The sequence below is a fragment of the Xenopus tropicalis genome, chromosome 5 (genome assembly GCF_000004195.4).
Source record: "Xenopus tropicalis strain Nigerian chromosome 5, UCB_Xtro_10.0, whole genome shotgun sequence".
In the NCBI taxonomy this organism is placed as follows: domain Eukaryota; kingdom Metazoa; phylum Chordata; class Amphibia; order Anura; family Pipidae; genus Xenopus; species Xenopus tropicalis.
This window is the reverse complement of record NC_030681.2, coordinates 80269259-80290327: the sequence shown is the minus strand read 5'-3', so window position 1 is coordinate 80290327 and position 21069 is coordinate 80269259.

Sequence of the window (21069 nt, the reverse complement as noted above, 5' to 3'; positions counted from 1 at the left end):
CAACAAAGTTGACTGAGTTATCTTATAGAGTTACTGTATCTTATAGTCAATTTTAGGGGCAGGAAGGTACCTTCTCAACATACTATAGGAAAGTTATCTGTAATTTGCTTAATGTGATATCATCTTGTACCAATATCTTAAAATGTAATGCATCTCGACTTTTAACTTTTAAAGGTGATGAAGAGATAATGAAAAAATATGTAATACACTAAAAACATCTTTCTAGATTCCCTAATCTATATTTTTTCTACATATTATAATTTCAACAACATGATACTTATTCCATGTAGCATTAAATGTATCATTATTATAATCTTTATCTTTGTAGAACCAACATTAGTGGAACATATTGTGTCACATTATTAAGAAACTGTTCAGGTTATCACCCCATGCCTGCCCCAGTGGGGCTAACAATTTCATTTTATTAAAAGGGCTCAGTTAATTAGGGACCAAGTAATCAACCAGCATGGTGTTTGGGGTGTGGAAGGAAACCAAAGAAGCTAGAGGAAACATGTACATAAAGGAAACCTACAAACTTCACAAATGTAGTTCTGTGATTTACACCGCTCAAAAAAATAAAGGGAACACAAAAATAAGACATCCTAGATCTGAATGAATGAAATATTCTTCATTCTTTACATAGTATCAATGGAAATCAAATTTATTAAACCATGGAGGTCTGGATTTGGAGTCACACTCAAAATTAAAGTGGAAAAAAACACTACAGGCTGATCCAACTTTGATGTAATGTCCTTAAAACAAGTCAAAATGAGGCTCAGTAGTGTGTGTGGCCCCCACATGCCTGTATGACCTCCCTACAATGCCTGGGCATTCTCCTGATGAGGTGGTGGATGGTCTCCTGAGGGGTCTCCTCCCACACCTGGACTAAAGTATCCACCAACTCCTGGACAGTCTGTGGTGCAATGTGGTGTTGGTGGATGGAGTGAGAAATATATATATATTTTTATTTTATTTTTTTATATATAAAGTAGGACCTTTGCTGCTGGATTAAAACCTACAATCTTTAAATGTTATGTAAAAAATTTAATTTTCTCAATATGGTATTACCTGTTTTTATTCAGTTTACCAGATTTTTTGAAGAATGGTTTTTCCGTACCATTCTTCACTAAATGCAATACCCTTTTCATTTCAACCACCATGTATTTACCACATCAACTTCATTACGTCCTACTTCTGTATCTATAATATTTTAAATGACCTGTCCCCAATTATTCTGCTATTTCTGCCCATTTCAACACTTTCTGTTGCTCAATTCTTATTCACAGCTAAACAATGGTGGCCATTTAGAATTTGGCTTTAGAAAACACTTTACTTGTAAGAATTGTAAAAAAAGAATAAGATTCAATTTCTGGAAAGTTTAGTATAAAACTTTATTCCCATATTATTAAACCAAGTACTAAATTAAGTGTCCAGGGACCTCTTACTAAGAGCTATTTACACAACATTGTCAAATTCAAACATATTTTTGCAACAAACATACTCTTGGGAACAGATAAAACTGCCATAATTCATTTTCAATCAAGATTATTTCAAACTAGAAAACTAACTTTTTAACTTATTACAATGTTTTGCTTTACAGAACATGGGATTTTTAGCTTGAGAGAAATTATGCATGCAGAAAATAAGGTATAAAGGTATGGGTGCCTGCACATATGTCATACTGTGTCAAAGCAGGTTATCCACAAATAACTACAGCATTCTTACTGTAGAGACATTAAAGGTAAATAAGGCTTTGCATTGATCCTGTCTTCATACCTTACAGTACTGTTAAACCATTTTAGAAATTAGACTTAAATAGCATAGGTTACTATTCCTACTAGATATTTAAACTTACTAATGTCTACACTAGAATGTGTGGGTGTGGTCAGTGGACAGTTAGCCTTTTACATTTGCGTTAGGACTTCATATTGTGTCTTTAATCCCTGCCCTGATGCTTAGAGAAGAATTATAAAAAAGTAAGGTGACAAGGGCTGTATTTTACATACTAATCTATTATACTAATTATATATATATATATATATATATATATATACATACAGTCACGGCAAAAATTGTTGGCACCCCAGAAATTTTTCCAGAAAATCAAGTATTTCTCACAGAAAAGTATTGCAGTAACACATTGTAATAAAATTACCTTTGGTGCGGCGGGGACGCCCGCCGCACCATCGGCAGGGACGCCTGCCGCGCCGCTCCTCTAGCCGGCTCCTTCCTAATGCGCGCACGCCGCGCACGTCGGCTATTTAAAGGCGCAGGCACGCTGGCGCGTGACGTCAGCGCGCAATGGCGCCAAATTTGAAAAATTAAAGGGGTATTTATAGGGGTTTTCTGGAATGCTTCTTTGCCCGTGATAGGTTTATTCCTGGTGCCTTTCTGTGCTTTAAGCTTCTGCCTTATTCCTGCTTTGACCCTGCCTGGCTTTGACTATTCTGAATATCTGTATCCTGACCCGTGCCAGTTTTTGACTACTGATTCTGCTTAATCCTTCTGTCTGATTTCCCGGTGTGACCCTTGCCTGCCTGACGTTCCTCGCTATCTGCCTGCCTCAACCCGGTCTGTCTGACTTCGTATCTGCTAACTCCAGTCTGTACCATGACCGTTGGCCTTAAGACTTTTTATACTGTTGTGCCCCATTGCTGGCCAGAACTCCTGCCCTGCACCTCTCGTTTAAGTCCAGGTGGCATCTGAGTAGCTCCTCCTGAAGCCAAAGGCGGTCACACTACTGGCGAAGCACGAGCCTAGACCAGGGTGCTTAGCGTTTGTTCTGGCATTGGGTGCCGACCGTGACACACATGTTTTGCTATACACATGTTTATTCCCTTTGTGTGTATTGGAACAGAACAAAAAAGGGAGGAAGAAAAGCAAATTGGACATAATGTAACACAAAACTCCAAAAATGCGCTGGACAAAATTTTTGGCACCCTTAACTTAATATTTGGTTGCACACCCTTTGGAAAAAATAACTGAAATCAGTCGCTTTCTATAACCATCAATAAGCTTCTTACACCTCTCACCGGGAATTTTGGAGCACTCTTCCTTTGCAAACTGCTCCAGGTCTCTCTTATTGGAAGGGTGCCTTTTCCCAACAGCAATTTTAAGATCTCTCCACAGATGTTTAATGTGATTTAGATCTGGACTCATTGCTGGCCACTTCAGAACTCTCCAGCGCTTTGTTGCCATCCATTTCTGGGTGCTTTTTGACGTATGTTTGGGGTCATTGTCCTGCTGGAAGACCCAAGATCTCAGACGCAAACCCAGCTTTCTGACACTGGGCTCTACAGTGCGGCCCAAAATCCTTTGGTAATCCTCAGATTTCATGATGCCTTGCACACATTTAAGGCACCCAGTGCCAGAGGCAGCAAAACTACCCCAAAACATCATTGAACCTCCACCATATTTCACTGTAGGTACACTGTAGGCCTCATTCCGTTTTCGGTAAACAGTAGAATGATGTGCTTTACCAAAAAGCTCTATCTTGGTCTCATCTGTCCACAAGACGTTTTCCCAGACGGATTGTGACTTATTCAAGTACATTTTGGCAAACTGTAATCTTGCTTTTTTATGTCTCTGTGTCAGCAGTGGGGTCCTCCTGGGTCTCCTGCCATAGCATTTCATTTCATTTAAATGTCGCGCTGACACTGCTGCTCCCTTGGCCTGCAGGACAGCTTGAATTTCTTTGGAACTTGTTTGGGGCTGCTTATCCACCATCTGGACTATCCTGCATTGCAACCTTCATAAAATTTTCTCTTCCATCCAAGCCCAGGAAGATTAGCTGCAGTGTCATGGGTTGCAAACTTCTTGATAATGTTGCTCACTGTGGACAAAGGCAAATCTAGATCTCTGGAGATGGACTTGTAACCTTGAGATTGTGGATATTTTTCCACAATTTTGGTTCTCAAGTCCTCAGACAGTTCTCTTCTCCTCTTTCTGTTGTCCATGCTTAGTGTGGCACACACAGACACACAATGCAAAGACTAAGTGAACTTCTCTCCTTTTTATCTGCTTTCAGGTGTGATTTTTATATTGCCCACACCTGTTACTTGCCCCAGGTGAGTTTAAAGGAGCATCACATGTTTGAAACAATCTTTTTTTATCCATAATTCTGAAAGGGTGCCTTTAATTTTGTCCAGCCCATTTTTGGAGTTTTGTGTGACATTATGTCCAATTTGCTTTTCTTCCTCCCTTTTTTGTTCTGTTCCAATACACACAAAGGGAATAAGGACAGAGAGCCGCACACACAAGGACTTAACAATAAAGTTAAGTGGTTTGTCCCTGAGGAAGAGTACAATCAGTACTCGAAACGTTGGATTTTTTTCCAACGATAAATTTTTTCACTTTATTGTTAAGTCCTTGTGTGTGCGGCTCTCTGTCCTTATATGTCCTTATTTTGGCCAGCACCCAAGGCATTTAAACCTCTATAGGGTGTGCTCCACTCTTCCTTATATATATATACTAAAGTGATGATTTATACCTTCAAAGTTACAAGCGTTTTCTGATTCTGTTAGGTCATCTTTTCCATTTCAGTGGCACCTCACATACTCGCTGAGAGCATATGGAAATCTTCAAATCTTCAAAATTAATTCAACATAAAATTGCTCAGGGTGCTCTTCCAAGCATTTCAAGGCTATTAAGCTGTTTATTACCAGCTAATAAAATACATTTTGTTACAACAGTTCCTCCTGCTGGTAAGTTCCTTTTATCTGTCCCGTGTCACTTCGGCGGACAATTTGCAAATCTTTGAAAACATTTGTGAAATGGCAAAAATGCTGTGCGTAAAAAAATTGGCACGCATGTCAAGAAAAACAAAAATTACGCCTATGACAATTTTTTCACGCACAATTTTTTTGTTGCACAATAAATTTTTTCGAGCCCATTTCACAAAAAAATCAGACAGTGGCAAACTGCAGAAATTCACAGCTAATCCATGCCTGCTGAAAAAATTCACTCATCATCAGCTAGTCATCAGCAAACATAAAGACATTTGTAGAAAGGAAGGTTACAATTGATCTATGAACAAATACTGCAGGACTTATAATAAATAGCTTATGATACAAAATACACTTGTTTCTATGCTGCCAACTCCTGAATCAATATTTAACATGGGAATCTAAATGCACCAAAAAGTCTGCAAAAGTGATCTGGTTGATCAGCAATCAGGTCAGATAACTGAACCTGCAATTGGGCAGATGTAATAGATTTTCTCTACTAAACTTGTGGTTGTGCTGTTCAACAGGTCCATTAATAAACATCATCTTTGATTACATCAAACAGCCACTTCAACTAGGTCAGATATGGACCATAAGGGATATCAGATTTCCCATGATGCAGAAAAGGCTATTGCAGGTTGAGAAGATGTTGTGTGAAATGCATACCATAACATGATGCTGACACATTTCCATCATAAAAGGAATAGTCTCAGTATCACTTAAATACAAGTTATGCAGTGTTTTAGACCCTTAGCCCCCTAGCCAAAGAATATCATTGTACTGCTATATATGTTAGATGGCAGATATAACCAATACTTCACTATAGCAGTGCATTGTATCTCTAACAAGCCCAGTGTAGAGGAGGGACATACAACCAGCAACTGGACAACTGGCTTACCTCCCATTTCTCTGATTTCTTAGCTCCCTTCCGCTCACTTAAATGGCTATAGAACCCAGCAGTCACAGTTGAGGCTGCACACAAAATATTATTGTACACACAACACAAAATATTTTTTAAAAAGTGTGACATTACATATGAATGTTGCCGTTTCGCACCATACTTGGCCTTAAAAAGTTAACTGGAAAATACTTTAAATGTGAAAAAATTGCTGTGTATTGTGATGAATTTTCATTTCCTGTAGGCTATATAATTATTATTATATGTAAGTACAGCAACCCTGCCATGTGTCTCCCACACCTTGTGATTCATAATACTAGAGACTTGTGCTTATGAACACGCATTGCTGGACAGGGTGTCACTTTGCTCCTGTTTTTTGCACTTTACTTTACCCTGTAGTTTCCTTTCATAAATATGCAGAGTTTTTGCAAAATTTAAAAATGAATAAACATTCTGATGATTAGCATTGCCATTAGTATTTTAATATTATCAGTACTGTACCAACAAGTAGGTAACATAGTTTAGAAGGTCACCTCTCCATTTTCCCCATACTTTTGTCAGAAAAAAAACTCAGTTTAAAATGTATATATGAGTTACATTATAGAAATAACTAGGGTCAAAAGCTGCTTTTCACTGTGTATTTTGAATATTTGTGTTAACAGACAACAAATCAGAAAGTCACTTGTATTGCAGAAATCCTATTCTTCCTATTCCTTTTTGCTTTTCTAGGAGGTAAATGTATTTTTTTCTCAATTTGTTTTGATGGCAAGACATTAATAACAAGAGAGAAAGTTAAAGTCTAATACATATGAGCTTTCCTTTTCCTGTCTTGTTTACAACCATGAACAGTGTTATTTGCTTCTGTTTCCTGGAGCAATATATCAAGTTCAATCATCTTTAGAGGTAACTGTCATGTATCACTAGCAGGGTCTGCTAAACAGGGTCTGTAGTTCCTTGTATTTTTATGGCCATATAAAAGGGGTTTTTTGGGGGGTTTTTTTTACTGGTGTGGACTCATAGAAGAATTAGCATTTGCATCAGTGGCTAAAGTTTTCGCAGATTTGCACAAAAATTTTGCCATGTTTTGTTTTGATGGAGAAAAGGGGAGGCAAAACCCACGTCATGAGAAAAAAATGGCCACTGATGCCAAAGCATTTGGCAGGAGAAAACAATCACAATAAGAAACACGCGTTGACATCAATGCATTTGGAATAAGAAAAAATGTGAGAAAAGAACACCCACTGACCAATGCATTTGGCATGATAAATACCCATTAACTTCAATGCATTTGAAGTGAGAAAATGAGAATTTCACTTACCTCTTATCGTAAATTCCATTTCTTCTAGTCCCGACATGTCAGTACGCATGGGCAGTATTGCCCCCACAGCTAGGAGGTAGGACCTATATACCAAAGCCAATCAAAATTAGCCCTTACCTATAAGACCATGTGGCTTCCTCCTCACCACTGTTATACATTTGCCAAGCAATACAAGAAGCAAATAATTGGGATGGGAAACCCCGTACTGACATGTCGGGACTAGAAGAAATGGAATTTACGATAAGAGGTAAGTGAAATTCTCATTTTCTTCTTCGTCCCTTCCATGTCAGTACGCATGGGATCTACCAAGCCATGCCCCTAAAATATAAGGGGTGGGAACAATAATATCAACAGATGCTAAAAACAAATCAAGCATCACAAGAAAAAACGGACCATTCCCGGCTACAAGAATCCTCTCAGGGACCAGAGGGATTTCCACACTACGGTTGCCATAAACATCCAAGCCCGGCTCGGGAGGATCCTCTGCCAACAAGAAGAAAATGGTCACAATCATAACTCTGACACTGGGCAGTTCACTGGTGTTACCAGCCCCGCAGCAACCGACCAGTTAACCACAACTCTGATGCATTATCCACTAGAGCTGTCTCTATGCCCCCAATCCTTAGCACTAACCTGGGGCCCTAGAAAAATAATTGTGACACACAAGCCTCTAGCTCCAAAGCACACCGGTATCAGCTTAAATTGGTGTTGACAGCCGTCAAACTCAACACCCCCAGAGATCAGCCAAAGATAATCCAAGCACAGATCTGAAGCAACGAACAGTGAAAGGGCACACTAGCCATCAAGCCCCCCTATGGCACAAACAAGCTAGGGACTCCAGCCTGTAACAGAGCATGACAGGCTGAAACCCAACTTCCTACCACTCACTGTAGCTACCAACCTTGAGAGGCTACCTAACCAGCAATGTTAGGGCCAGGTTTAGGAACTGTACACGACCTGCAGATGGAAGATCAGCTAACCAGTAAAACATGACTGGAATCAACTGGAAAACATGCATGGAACGACTGGTGCACAGCCAGCCCGTACTCAATGTACCATCTAGCCACCCTGCATGAAAGTCAGAAGCGCCAAATACTATGCATGCTAAACAACCAGTGGACAAACCAACACCCTGCCAGAAAACAGCGGTGGACATGTCAAGAAAAGCACTGGAGAACACGCCAGCTGCCATCCCTGCATGCAAGAGCCCAGAGTGAAAGACAGCTAACACACAAGCAATAGCAAAAAAAACTAGCGCTGTGCTTGCAATACATGACTCTGCAACCACTGATGGACTGTTCAGATACTGTAACTGCAAAGAAACCGCTCCCCAAACTAGCCACTGCTAGTAAGGAGTGGAATACAAGGTGAAAAACAAGCACCCACACATGCCAAGAAAGCAGCTAAGGTAGACAGCCACAAGCGCCAAGGCACACCATGACATGAACCAAAGACCATATCAAAGGCAGCCAACCACATGCCTGCACCAAGGGCCACAGCATGACTGGCAACCATATACGCCAAGGACTAAGCCAAGGCCAGCAGCCACCTGCGCCAAGGAGCACACCAAAACTGGCAGCCTCCTAAATAATTGCCAGCATCCTATGAGCCTAAGCTCCTAACCAGGGCCAGTCTCCCTGGGAGCCAAAGGACAGAAAACAGGGCAAGTTGGCAAGCAAACCAAGGCTAAAACCGGGGTCAAATGAGCCACAAACCAGGACCAAAGGCCAAAATTGGTAAAACGCCAAGCAAGCCAAAGGCCAGAACTAGAGCCAACGGCCAAGCAAGCCAAAGGACAGAAACAGAGCCAACAGCCAAGCAAGCCAAAGGCCAAAACCAATGGGCAAGCAAGCCAAAAAGTCAAAACTGGAGCCAATGGCCAGGCAAGCTGAAGGCCAAAAACAGAGCCAAAAGGCCAATCAAGCCAAAGGTCAAAACCTGAGCCAAAAGGCCAGAACCAGAGCCAAAGGCCAGAGCCAAGCGGCCAAGCAAGCCAAAGGCCAGAACCAGAGCCAAGCGGCCAAGCAAGCCAAAGGCCAGAACCAGAGCCAAGCAAGCCAAAGGCCAGAATCAGAGCCAATGGCCAAGCAAGCCAAAGAACAGAACCGGGCCAACGGTCACACCAGCCAAAGGCCAAAACCAATGGGTAAGTGAGCCAAAAGGTCAAAACTGGAGCCAATGGCCAAAACCAGAGTCAATGGCCAAGTAAACTAAGGCCCAAAACAGAGCCAAAAGGCTGAAACCAGAGCCAAAGGTCTGAACCAATGGACCAAGCAAGTCAAAGACTAAACTAATGTCCAAGCGAGCCAAAGGTCAAAACTGGAACCAATGGGGAAGCAAGCCAAAGGCCAAAATCAGATCCCACTGCCGAGCAAGCCAAAGGACAGAACTGGGAAAAACGGCCAAGCAAACCAGAAGACAGAACCAGCGGCCAAGTGAGCTAAAAGCCAGAATGGAAGAAGCAGCCAAGTGAGTCAAGGCCAGAACCAGGGCCAGAGACCAAGCAAAGAAAACTGCCAAACCAAGGACCAGTGGCCACTCAAGCCAACAAGGACCAGCAGGCAAGCAAGCCAGAGTCCAAAACAAGGACCAGCAGGCAAGCCTATAGCAAAAATTCTGCTGCCAGGGGTGAAAGGCAGTAGCAAAGCAAGCCAAAGGCCATAACCCAGAACCACAGCCAAGGGCAACAAAAGCCATAAACAGACCCAACAGCCAAGCAAGCCAAAGACCGTAATCTGGGCCAACAGGCACACAAGGCAAAGTCCATGACAAGGACCGGCAGCCAAGCAAGCCAAGGCTATAGCAGAAAGTCTGATGCCAGGGGTCAGAGGCAGTAGACAGATGAGCTCGAGGCCATAAGCAGAAACTGCAGCCAAGTTAGGCAAAGGCCATAGACAGAACCAACGGCCAAGCAAACCAAAAACAATAATCACGGCCAGGGTCAGGCACACAAGGCAAAGCCCAAAATAAGGAACATCAGTCATGCAAGCCAGAGACATAGCAAAAAACTGGCTAACAGGGACCAAGAACAGCAGTCACGCTGACCAAAGGCCATAACCAGGACAACGACCAACAGGCACGTAAGCAAAGGTCATAGCACAAGCCGGCAGTCATGCAAAATGACAGTCACAGAGCAATCAAACATTTACTAATGTTGGCTCCTATCATGCTAGCAGACAGAAATATACCTGTAAACACACCAGAAAGAAAAAGGAGTTGTTGAACTACAACTCTGTTCATACCTGGTAGGAAAAAACTGCCTTTTAAGCCAAAGACCCAACCAGGGCCTGCAGAAATAAAATAAGCAGGAAAAGGTACAACACTGCCACAGCAGAAACCCCAGTTAAACCAGGAAGCCCCTGATGAAATAAGAGCTGCTATACCTGCTGTGTCTGCACAGTAGATTTGACTCACAAGGAATTCTACATATATGAAATAGCAATAACAAGGAGCCCAAGAAGCATACAAGCACCTAACAAGATAACACTGGCTTGTAGGTAAATTCCAGTCAGAACCCTGGAGGAAGACTGGTTAAAAGGTGCAGACTCCCTGTGAGAAAAGGAGATACCATACTGCTACAGCAGTGCAACTCCCAGCCAGTCTGGGCACACCTGGTGTAACAATGAGCTCCCATACCTGCAGAGTCCGCATGGTAGACTCACAAAGAAAAGCTAACAATATGAAACAGCAATAGCAAGGAGGCCTAGAAGCATACAAACACCTTACAGGATAAAATTGGCTTGTAGGCAAAATTCAAACTCCAGTCAGAACCGTGGAGAAAGGTTGGTTATAAGGTTCAGACTCCCTGCGAGAAAAGGAGATACCATACTGCTACAGCAGTGCAACTCCTAGAACAGTCTTGGAAGCACCTGGTGTAAATGAGCACCCATACGAGCACCAATACCTGCACCCATACCTGCTGTGTCTGCACAGAGGACTCAGGCTTACAGTAAAAACACTAAAGATATCAATGGCAAAGTGCCCTAAAGGAGCACTTACACCCTACCAGATAGCAGTGAGTAGTCAGCAGCATGGCAACTCCCACAAGAACCCAGACAGCCTTCAGCTGAGGGACATAATTAGCTCATTAGTATGCAGGCCTCTCAGTGCACTGAGCATTTCAAACACACAGTGGAGACTGAAGATTCATACTCACCAGATTCAGGCTTAGTTATCACTAGCCCATATCCATACCCATGGCCCTTTAGTCCGAAATGTCTTCAAAGGCTCAAAACATCATAGGAAAAAGGAGACTCAATTGATCACAGGCAGGAAAGTGGAAATACCCACGCCTGTATACTTTCCCACTAAGCAGCTGTTCACATACTGTGCAAACATGGGAATAGAGCAGGGGGCTATTTTAGCACAAGGCTAGGACCATGGGTATGCCCACACCTGCATTTCTTCCCAATAGGTGAAAGTTTGATTACTTTACTTATTGGGGCATCAGGTAAAATCTTCTCCATTACCTGGGAATCATCCCTCTATGTATACACAGAGGTAAAAAATAAAATAAATAAATAAAATGACAAAAACAAAAGAAAAATCAAACTGTGAAATCACAAAATGGTGAGGAGGGAGATCCTACCTCCTGTTCAGTAGGACAAAAAATAACAGTGGTGAGGAGGAAGTCACATGGTCTTATAGGTAAGGGCTAATTTTGATTGGCTTTGGTATATAGGTCCTACCTCCTAGCTGTGGGGGCAATACTGCCCATGCGTACTGACATGGAAGGGACGAAGAAGAAAATTTATGAGAGAGAAAGCACTTTGGCACAAATGCATTTGGACTGAGGACAAACATGAAAAAAACTCTGAATGCATTTGTAGCAAAAAAAATGCAGATCAATGTGAATGCATTTGAGTGAGAAAATGATGTATATAAACGATCTAGTGTATATAGCAGATAATTATCACAGAAACATCCCTGTGGTCACAGGACCCCCACCTGCCCCTTTAATGGTGGTCTCATACCTTTAAAAATGGGTCTTGGTCTGTCACTCGTAAGCAGGGGAGGAAGGTGTAAACCTCTCCCCTATAAATGCTAATGACATGGGGGAGGATTGGGCCCTGTGAGACCAGTGCCTTGGTCAGGAGACACTTATCTCAAGATATGCCACTATGCAGGGAGGTGCCAGCCATTAAAATATTTTTACCAGAAGTAAATAGTTAGGACCACCATATGGGGTTAAGCTTGGCATGGTCATAACATTGCAACTAATAAACCCTGTTTTTGAAAATACATGCACTTGCACAGATACTAAATTACTACTGAAACAGGGGATCAGGGAATGTGCATTGATCACTCCCCTCTCTTTACTATTTTTGTAACTAACCTAGCCAGATCAGTTGCACTTCCTTTGCACTACATTTGTGTATATATATATATATATATCATACCTAGCCTTGGAATGCTCCCACAACCCCAACTGAAGACATTCAAGATTAAATAAGTGACGTTGTTCCGCAGGGCTAATGCAATTATTTTATCTCTGTCCTTCTTCTTCTTTAATGCTCCCATACCAGCTTCTAGCTTTTCATCTGGATACACATTAAAATTCATTTCACAAAAACCTCAAATAAGCAAATCACTGCACAATTTTTGCAGACTCTTTGGAAGTGGAGCACATCCTCAATCTGATATGCCCATCCCCTGAATGACTCTCCATCCAGCCTGATAGATATCTGGCCAATCCCTGAGCATATATTGGCTTCGTATTGGAACTGATAAACGTTTGCCTGTCAAATGGCTGAATTGGCAGGCAGTATCATCTGTTTGGTGTATAGCCAGTGTTACTTACAGAGCAGTATGGCAATGTAGGATCACATAAAAACAAGCCAATTAACTAGCTGGCAGTTTTAGTCTATACATAGGCAGAATAATGACATGTGTTCAATAGGAACTGCCTAATAGAAAAACAGCTAAAATCAAATCTGTAGCCTTGTGTTTTTTTGTGTTGTTTTAGTGAAGTAAAAACAAATCGTGATGATGGTGGTAGATGAGTGTTAATGTAGGTAGCAAACAGAGAGAAAACAGATACAGCTATGATATAAAGTAAGCCTTAAAAATATATTTTTAACCTTAGTGGTTTCTATACAGTTTCAGAGGCAAGTAAAGCAAAGAATACAACTGAACATCTAATTAAGGAGTTACTACTAAAGGGTAAGTGAAATCAGAGTAGACATCCCCATTACAGCCTTTAAATGAGTATCACATGTGGAAAGCAGAAGTTGAATAAAGCAAATGTGGCATCAGAATCCTCTATGGCATGTGTCACCACAAAACAGTTAAGCCCAATAAAGATGTAATAACTACAAAATGCCAGTGATCCCAAAGACTGGCACAGCAGAAAGAAATCTAACTGAATATAAATCACAACGGACAGGCAAAGAGCAGCATACCTTAAGTGGTCTGCCAGTAATTAAAGACAGGGACATTAAGACCCACTGAAGTAAAACGTAAACAGCATATTGACATCAGGAATAGGCCTTGGCACCAAATGCAGAATACAGAAATGTAAAGAAATAGAAGTCCACATCTACTGCCCTGTATTATTAAAGGAATACTGTCATGGGAAAACATGTGTTTTTTTCACAACACGTCAGTTAATAGAACTTCTCCAGCAGAATCCTACGTTGAAATCCGTTTTCAAAAAGACAAGTTTTTTTTATATTTAATTTTTAAATTTCACATGGTGCTAGCCATATTCTTCATTTCCCAGGGTGATACAGTCATGCGACCTGTGCTCTGATAAACTTCAGTCACACTTTTACTGCTGAGTTGGAGTGATATCACTCCAAATCAGCAGAACAATGGGAAGGGAGCAAGATAGCAGCTCCCAGTAGATATCAGAATAGCACTCAATAGTAAGAAATCCAAGTCCAGCTTGGGACTACTCTAGTTACATGGGAGTAGGAGAAACAATAGGTTACCTGAAAGCAGTTCTAATGTGTAGCGCTGGCTCTTTCTGGAAGCTCAGACTCAGGCACAATGCACTGAGATGGCGCCTACACATCAATATTACAGCTAAAAAAATGCATTTGTTGGTTCAAGAATAAAATTTTAAATGGTAGAGAGAATTATTTGCTATGTAAACAGTGTAATATAGAAATAAAAAGTATACCATAAAAATCATCACAGAATTAATTTAAAAGAAAAGACTTTTACATGCAGAGAGAAATAATTACATTTTTGATGTTACAGGTCCTTTAAATACTGCTGCTTATTAGCTGGCTGCTATTTACAACCACAATACAAAATGCTATTTAGCTAGGTAATTTCTTTCAAGGTTTTCTTAATTTATTAGTATCACAATGTGCAACCAAGGAAAGAATGACGAATGTTTTTAACAGAAATTGCAAAGATCAACAAAGCATATTCCTTTCAAAATGAACACCTGCAAAACACTGCACAAACATTCCATGAAACATTCTGTTAAACTAAAATTGTGTGACTAAATTAGTGCTTAGAAAAAGCACAATCCGTGTGCCAGCGTTGTACAGGAAAATATTAGCAAGTACGTTTAGGGGCCTATTTATTGTGCCGTGTAACATGAAATTCACAGTAAAAACGTTGTAAAAAGCTGTGTAAAATAAATAGAGAAGTTCGCTGTCCAAACACCAGATTTTATTTTTTTTGCCGATTTTTGTTGCTTAATAAATATGCCCCTTCAATCAGTTTGATCTACAATATTAAAATAAATGAAAAAAGATTTGAATGATCAGCCCACTAGATTGGCTATTTGGTAGCCCCTTTGGGAACTGGCAGTCTACAGAAGGCTCTGTTTGGCAGTACACCTGTTTTTTTTATGCAACCAAGTGTGCTTCTAAGTCAGGAATTCAAAAATGAGTATCCGCTTTGAGGCCACTGGGAGCAACATCCAAGGGGTTGGATGTAGGGTATGGAGCTACAGCTGGGCTTCCCCACTGAGCCACATGAGGCTTTGGGAGTTGATTGTGTTTAAATCCCTCATACCTTCTGCCACTGTCTCTGTTCCCTCCTTACCTTTTTCCTTACAACTATTGCAAGTCAACCAAGAGAGGCAAAGGAATATGTTAAGAGTGCACACAGTACAATGGAACGCTGTAGCAAATTGTTTGGGACACATTCGATTCATAGCCAGCAATCATGCTTCCAATGCCAATTTTAGAGTAGATAAATAGTAGTACAGGAAATATTTACAAACTTTTCTTCTTTTTTTAATCATCCCTTATGGTTGGTTCAGTAACAGTTGCTAAGAATTTTTAGATATATCATTTCAAATTTGTTTCAAAAGATGTGTGCTTACCAGCAGTCCCACTATATGTATAGTTATGTTCCAGGTTCCTGCAGTATCTAAAATATAAGTAGAGGAGGATGGATCTAATTTATGCTTGTGATCTGCAGTTATGTACCATCTTGTTAACAGATGAAAGGAAATCTTCCTGGATGCCTATTTATGGAATAGTTATAGCAAGACTTCTAAATGTTGTTAGTGCATACAATTTTGCAAAAACAAGAATAAAAATGTGCATTTCTTAATACAATAATGTTCATTACGCAGCTTATTGCATTGCAAACTTTATTTGTTTTGCATCCATTTAAGACCAGCTTGAATGAGGCATGATTTTTTTTTTATGCAAAAGAACTGTTCATAAAGACATTTTATTACATTCACTGCACATTGATGCAAACATTAAATGCAATCTTTTTTTCTGTTAAATTAGTCCCAAAATATATCTTAACTGCACCCTTACACTTTATTACTACCTAAATTTGTCCAGAACTAAAATGTTTTAGGAAGACTGGTAAGAGAATTAGAGAAAGTCATGTGTCTGTTATTTGCATATAATATAAAAGAGCCATGAATATCCTTGAAATGATATCCTTATAAACAGTGCTTAGTGATGTCAACAGTAGTAATTAGTGCTCAGTGATGTAATGCATCACATGACTCATTTAAGCTTGTGTATTGTAATAAATACTTATAAATACCCCTTATTGTCAAATGGGATATTAGAAGTTCCATGCCCTGTTTAAAAGCACACATCCTTCTGCCTTGTCCCTTTATGTGGTCATGGGATTTCTAGGTGACTTATAATATCCTTATATTTTATAATATTGGGTAAATTATTCCCTATATAAACTGACTTTTTATTCTTCCTCTTCTCTTTTATGACCACATAAGTCTTTAATCCTAACAAGTGGTCCTTGATATAAAGACTAGACCACTTTTGTTTATTCAACTCAAACTTCTAAGAACTAAGGGGCATATTTATTATGCTGTGTAAAAAACGGCGAGAAAACTCGCCACACATCGCCAGGCTTCGCTGTGTAAAAATGACGTAAAAATGGCGTAAAATCAGCGTAATTTTTTACACGTTTTTTCTTCCACCAGAACTTATGGAAAATAACGTTGTAATATCCAGTGTTCAGACGGCGATCTTTTCCATTTATTTTACACAGCTTTTTACTCTGTATTTTCAGCGAATTAGTTTTACACAGCATATAAATATGCCCCTAAATGTAAATTTGGCCATTGCTTTGAACTACAAGCTTTTTTGAACACCCAAACCATGATAAAGACTTGCTGATTTATTGTGCTGAAATCTTGTATGATGAATAATACATCTACAGGATCTACGCACCTTGGTTATACAGAGGTTAAGGAAAAAGAATCATCAAGTCTATTTTAATATGTTATGAATAATCATTTATTACAATAAGTAGCACATACTGTATGTTTAAGTCTGTTGCAAGTATTAGAATGGGGTAGATGAAATCTTCCAAAAAGTTTTGAAAAATGTTCTTTCCAGAATCAGGTTATAAGCCTCTAGTTGGTGGAAGCTACTATCAGGCAATTTATTTTCATAAAATAATCTTGTAGAGCCATCCAAGAAAAACCCCGATGGGCCCCGGCTCAAGTGGGCCCCGGCAGCCCTGACCTGACCCTTGCCAGCGCTCCCCCTCCTGAACGCTCCTCCCCTGACGCGTCAAGTTTATGCGCTCGGGGGAGGACGTTGGGTGGGGGCCCTGCGAGGGGGCATTAGGGGGGCCCCTGGGGGGGGGGGTTAGAGGACGCACCCGGCTGAGTGCACCTGCAGGGCCCCTGGGACGGGAGCCCCGGTGGGCCATTCACACCCCAGTCCGACTCTGGAGCCATCCAGACATGAGGGTTTATGGATTTTCAAACTTTTCTTAGCTATCCCCAATGTTAATTGGATTAACTAAAATTCTTAGGCCTTCAGAATTAATTTGAGGGAAACTGAAACATTTTAGGAACTTTCCATAGCATACCATACACCATAAAGCCCATACACCCAGTAGATAAAATCTATAATACCTTTAAGTAATAGTCTGCTGACGAATGGAAGAGAAATCTTTATATCTTAAAAAAAAAAAAGGGGGGATGGAGTCATTTGAGGACAGCAATGTAAATATTTTGGACCAAGGAAACAGATGGTTTGAGCTGTGAATGAGGCCTAATCAAAGGACAAGGCCAGCAACACTGGTACAATGCCATCTTTACCCTGTTGGTTTCACAAAATGTACACTTCCAGTCATGTACATTGAAAAATTAACACATGAGAATCATGGTACCATTATGACTGGTTCACACTTTCACACCTTTTGAGTTTCAGCCAATATAGAAAGATAAACATTTGAATTAGTTTTAGTAAAACCTACCATTTACAGTTAGAGAATTCTTTTTTCAACAACAAAGCCACAGAAAGATAAGAAATCAAGAGACGATTAGGCTAATGTCCCACGGGGAGATTTAGTCACTGCGATTTTTAAAAATGCGGGTTCCAGCGACAAGTCACTCATTTTGTTTCTACATAGAGAAGAATATAAAACACCAGTACCTAAACCGATGATACTACAAATTGCTTATCGCTCCTAATCGCTATGAGACCCTTTTGATTTGCGATTTTACAAAGAAAGCATTTCTCATTCAAAACTATTGGAATCGCTGAAAGTAAAACCCACCGAGCGGGAAGTCGCTACAATTTCTGCATTGCACTGAATGTAATTTCTAATTGTGGGTGGGGAATATGACATCTGGATTTGTGGGAAATCGCTCCATTGTTGAAATTTCTAGTAATCGCTGGTTAGGAAAAGACGAGCGACTTGTTGCTGGAACACGCTTTTTAAAAATTGCAATGACTAAATCTCCCCATGGGAGGATGAAGTTCTAACCTTTGTAACCTTTCTCCTCCAGTGTATTAAATGTATAAAAACTGTAGATGTATGGATGTGCCTGTAACTGTGTATTAGCTACCCTGAAAGCTATCAATATGTTGTGACATTATATAACTTTACGTTGGATTTGCTGATACATGCAAGCAGATATCAGGCTAATTTTATATGATTATTGTTAATGCAATTTCGTTTTAAATATCTGGTGTTAGCTAAAATTAATGAAGTTTTATTGTACAAAACCAGGTTCCAAAGGGATGTATTTCTACTTAACTCATGATTGCTTATCTAAAAGCTAGTATTTGGGTTTTGATAGACTGCTGCTTCCACAAAACCATTGTTGCAAAAGGCAAAGTACATTCTTATACAAATTAAAAATCACTTTGTTAAAAAAAAGAAGATAATATGCATGCAAATAACGCCTCTGCAGAACATTTTCTTTGTGTTTTCATCAACCGAAGGGCAATTTAGTGTTGAAGAGAATAGCAGTACAGTTGGCATCAAAAGATCAAATATACAAATGAAAAAAAGAGCCCAACACACATTTCATTTTAGTGACACAAAGGAAAATCAGATCTTCAAAAGTATATGTTTTGTGTTTAAAAATATCATTTTTAAATAAATAAGGTCATGTACATGCCTTTAGTTATAGTCACTGTGTTCAACAATACCATATTTATGAAGGGGTTGGCGGGGGCATGTAGAAGCCTTGTGCTCATCCCCTAACTAGCATGTTATTAAAAAGCTTTCAGAGCAAGCTGATGCACAACACATGCCTTCTGCTGCAGTTAGTTACTTGAGCTAAGGAACCAACTCACAATATACAGTATGTATATGATGTAAAATGATATAAAGTTCAATTAAAGTCAAGTTATTTGATGCAAACCCTTTAATTATCTTACATTTTTACCAGGTGTAGCACGGTGGATTTTCTATTGATTTTATAATGATTTACAATATATACATCTGCTTTGACATATGAATCAAATCTTAGGTTTGAGTCAAGTAAAAGCAGCAGATTTTGGGACAGCGATTGTCCAGTGTTCAAAGTACAATGTCTTTGTTCTATGTATATTGCTGGGTAAACAGTAAACACAGGTATTGTTACCCACCAAATATCCTTGGAATAAACGAACAGACAGCATATAGACAATACACTCTATGTACAACTTATTTGAGCAACAAATAAGGCCTTCTACAAAGTCTAGTTAATAGGTTTTGTTCATGACAAATGTTCACAATATAGTACACAATATTGCACAAGTCAGCACTTGGTGTTGGGGGTTTGCTAAGAACTCTAGTATAAAAGGGGGTCAGTAGCTTCACCTAGGACTCCTGAACGAGTTCCAGGACATTTGGATCATTGCTTGGTTATCAGAAACCTGAAGGTCTTGCACCAAAGGTTGTGGGGCTCCCCGATTGTGCTGAATTGATGCAGAACTGGCTTGTAACTATAATCATACATAGATTTTGTTATTACTTGTGTGTGAGTAAGTTATTGCTCACTAACAGTTTATCCGAAGGTTTAATCATTGATCCTGCATATTTATTAATATTTGTCATTAATGTAAATTAATACAAATTATTAATATTAATAAAGGTTCCCCCCCTTTATTACACCAGGGTTCTGTCAGAGTTGTATCCAAGGGTGTTCCTGGGCCCCGGGCTGCCCTGAGGAAGCCCTTTAGATGCTTCACCCTGTGCTTACCTTTCCAAAGCATCGGAGCGGAGTGAGGGGGCCGCACCACTAGTGCAGAGGGCACAAATGAGCACTAGAAAAGCAAAATTTCCAATTTAAAAATCAGAATTTGGGCTCTTGAACTAGAAGTGGCTTTTTCTGAGGTCTTTTATATCTATTGATTGTTAGACTATAAGATATGACCACTACTTGTAGATACTGTATATTTTACCTAATTGTAGGTTATAAGAAATAACTTCCTTACCCCTTTTTTGTTTCTGTCTTTCTCCTCTTCCTAATAGATTGTAAGCTCTTCAGGGCAGGGAGGTCATTATAACTGTGTATATTGAATCACTAATGCATAGATTTATTTATTTTCACTGTCTAATTTTATTACAAATATATCCCTAACACTGCCTACATGTGTGCTGCTATAGAAACGAATACATACATACATAACTGTATGTGATTTATAAAAACATTCAGTTGGAAAAGTTTGAGTATTAGCGGGCCTAGTAGTACATTTTCTTGTTACTATTTGAAAAAAACATGGCACTTATTGTCACACAAAAGAGCATATTGATTAAAATGACAGAAATGCCATTTGAAGAGCATATTGTAAAATCTCTTGCAGGGAAGAGGTGTCAGGTCTTGCCAGTCTCATTCCGAAAGGTGATATGTTATATGGAAGGTGTTTTGTTAAATAAAACCATAATTCAGCTCTTCTTGTCTCTGTTACCTTTGTGTCTTTTGGTTATGGCTATAGATGTCTTTACAACGTAGAGCACAGCTGTTCGATCTTAATTGAAACCACTGCTTTATTGCCTTTTAGATAAAATCATCTCAATTGTTTTTAGAATATGGCTGTTGATTTATACCTACCTGATAATATGAGTCACTTCATTATCTTTACCCATGATTTACTAAAGGTATAATAGAATCTTGGATAATATATATGGCAGTACGCATATCCAGTAAGGTTTTGTGGATGATAGTTTCAGGAGTAAGAAACTGTAAAAATATAGTATATCTTACAGTAAGAATTATAACTCTATATTGATAAGTAGGCATTTATTCCAGATTATTCTTACTGAAAGCCCTTGGCAAATTTATCAAAATATACACTACAAAATTTTAAATGAGTAGGAGGGGGGGGCAAAGAGGCTGGGACCACAAAATTCATATAGACAGAAAGAAAAGGGTCTCTGCACTCAACCCTGTTTTGTTTATAGGGAAGGGCATTTCTTAGCAGCTTATTGCACAGTGTTGCCCA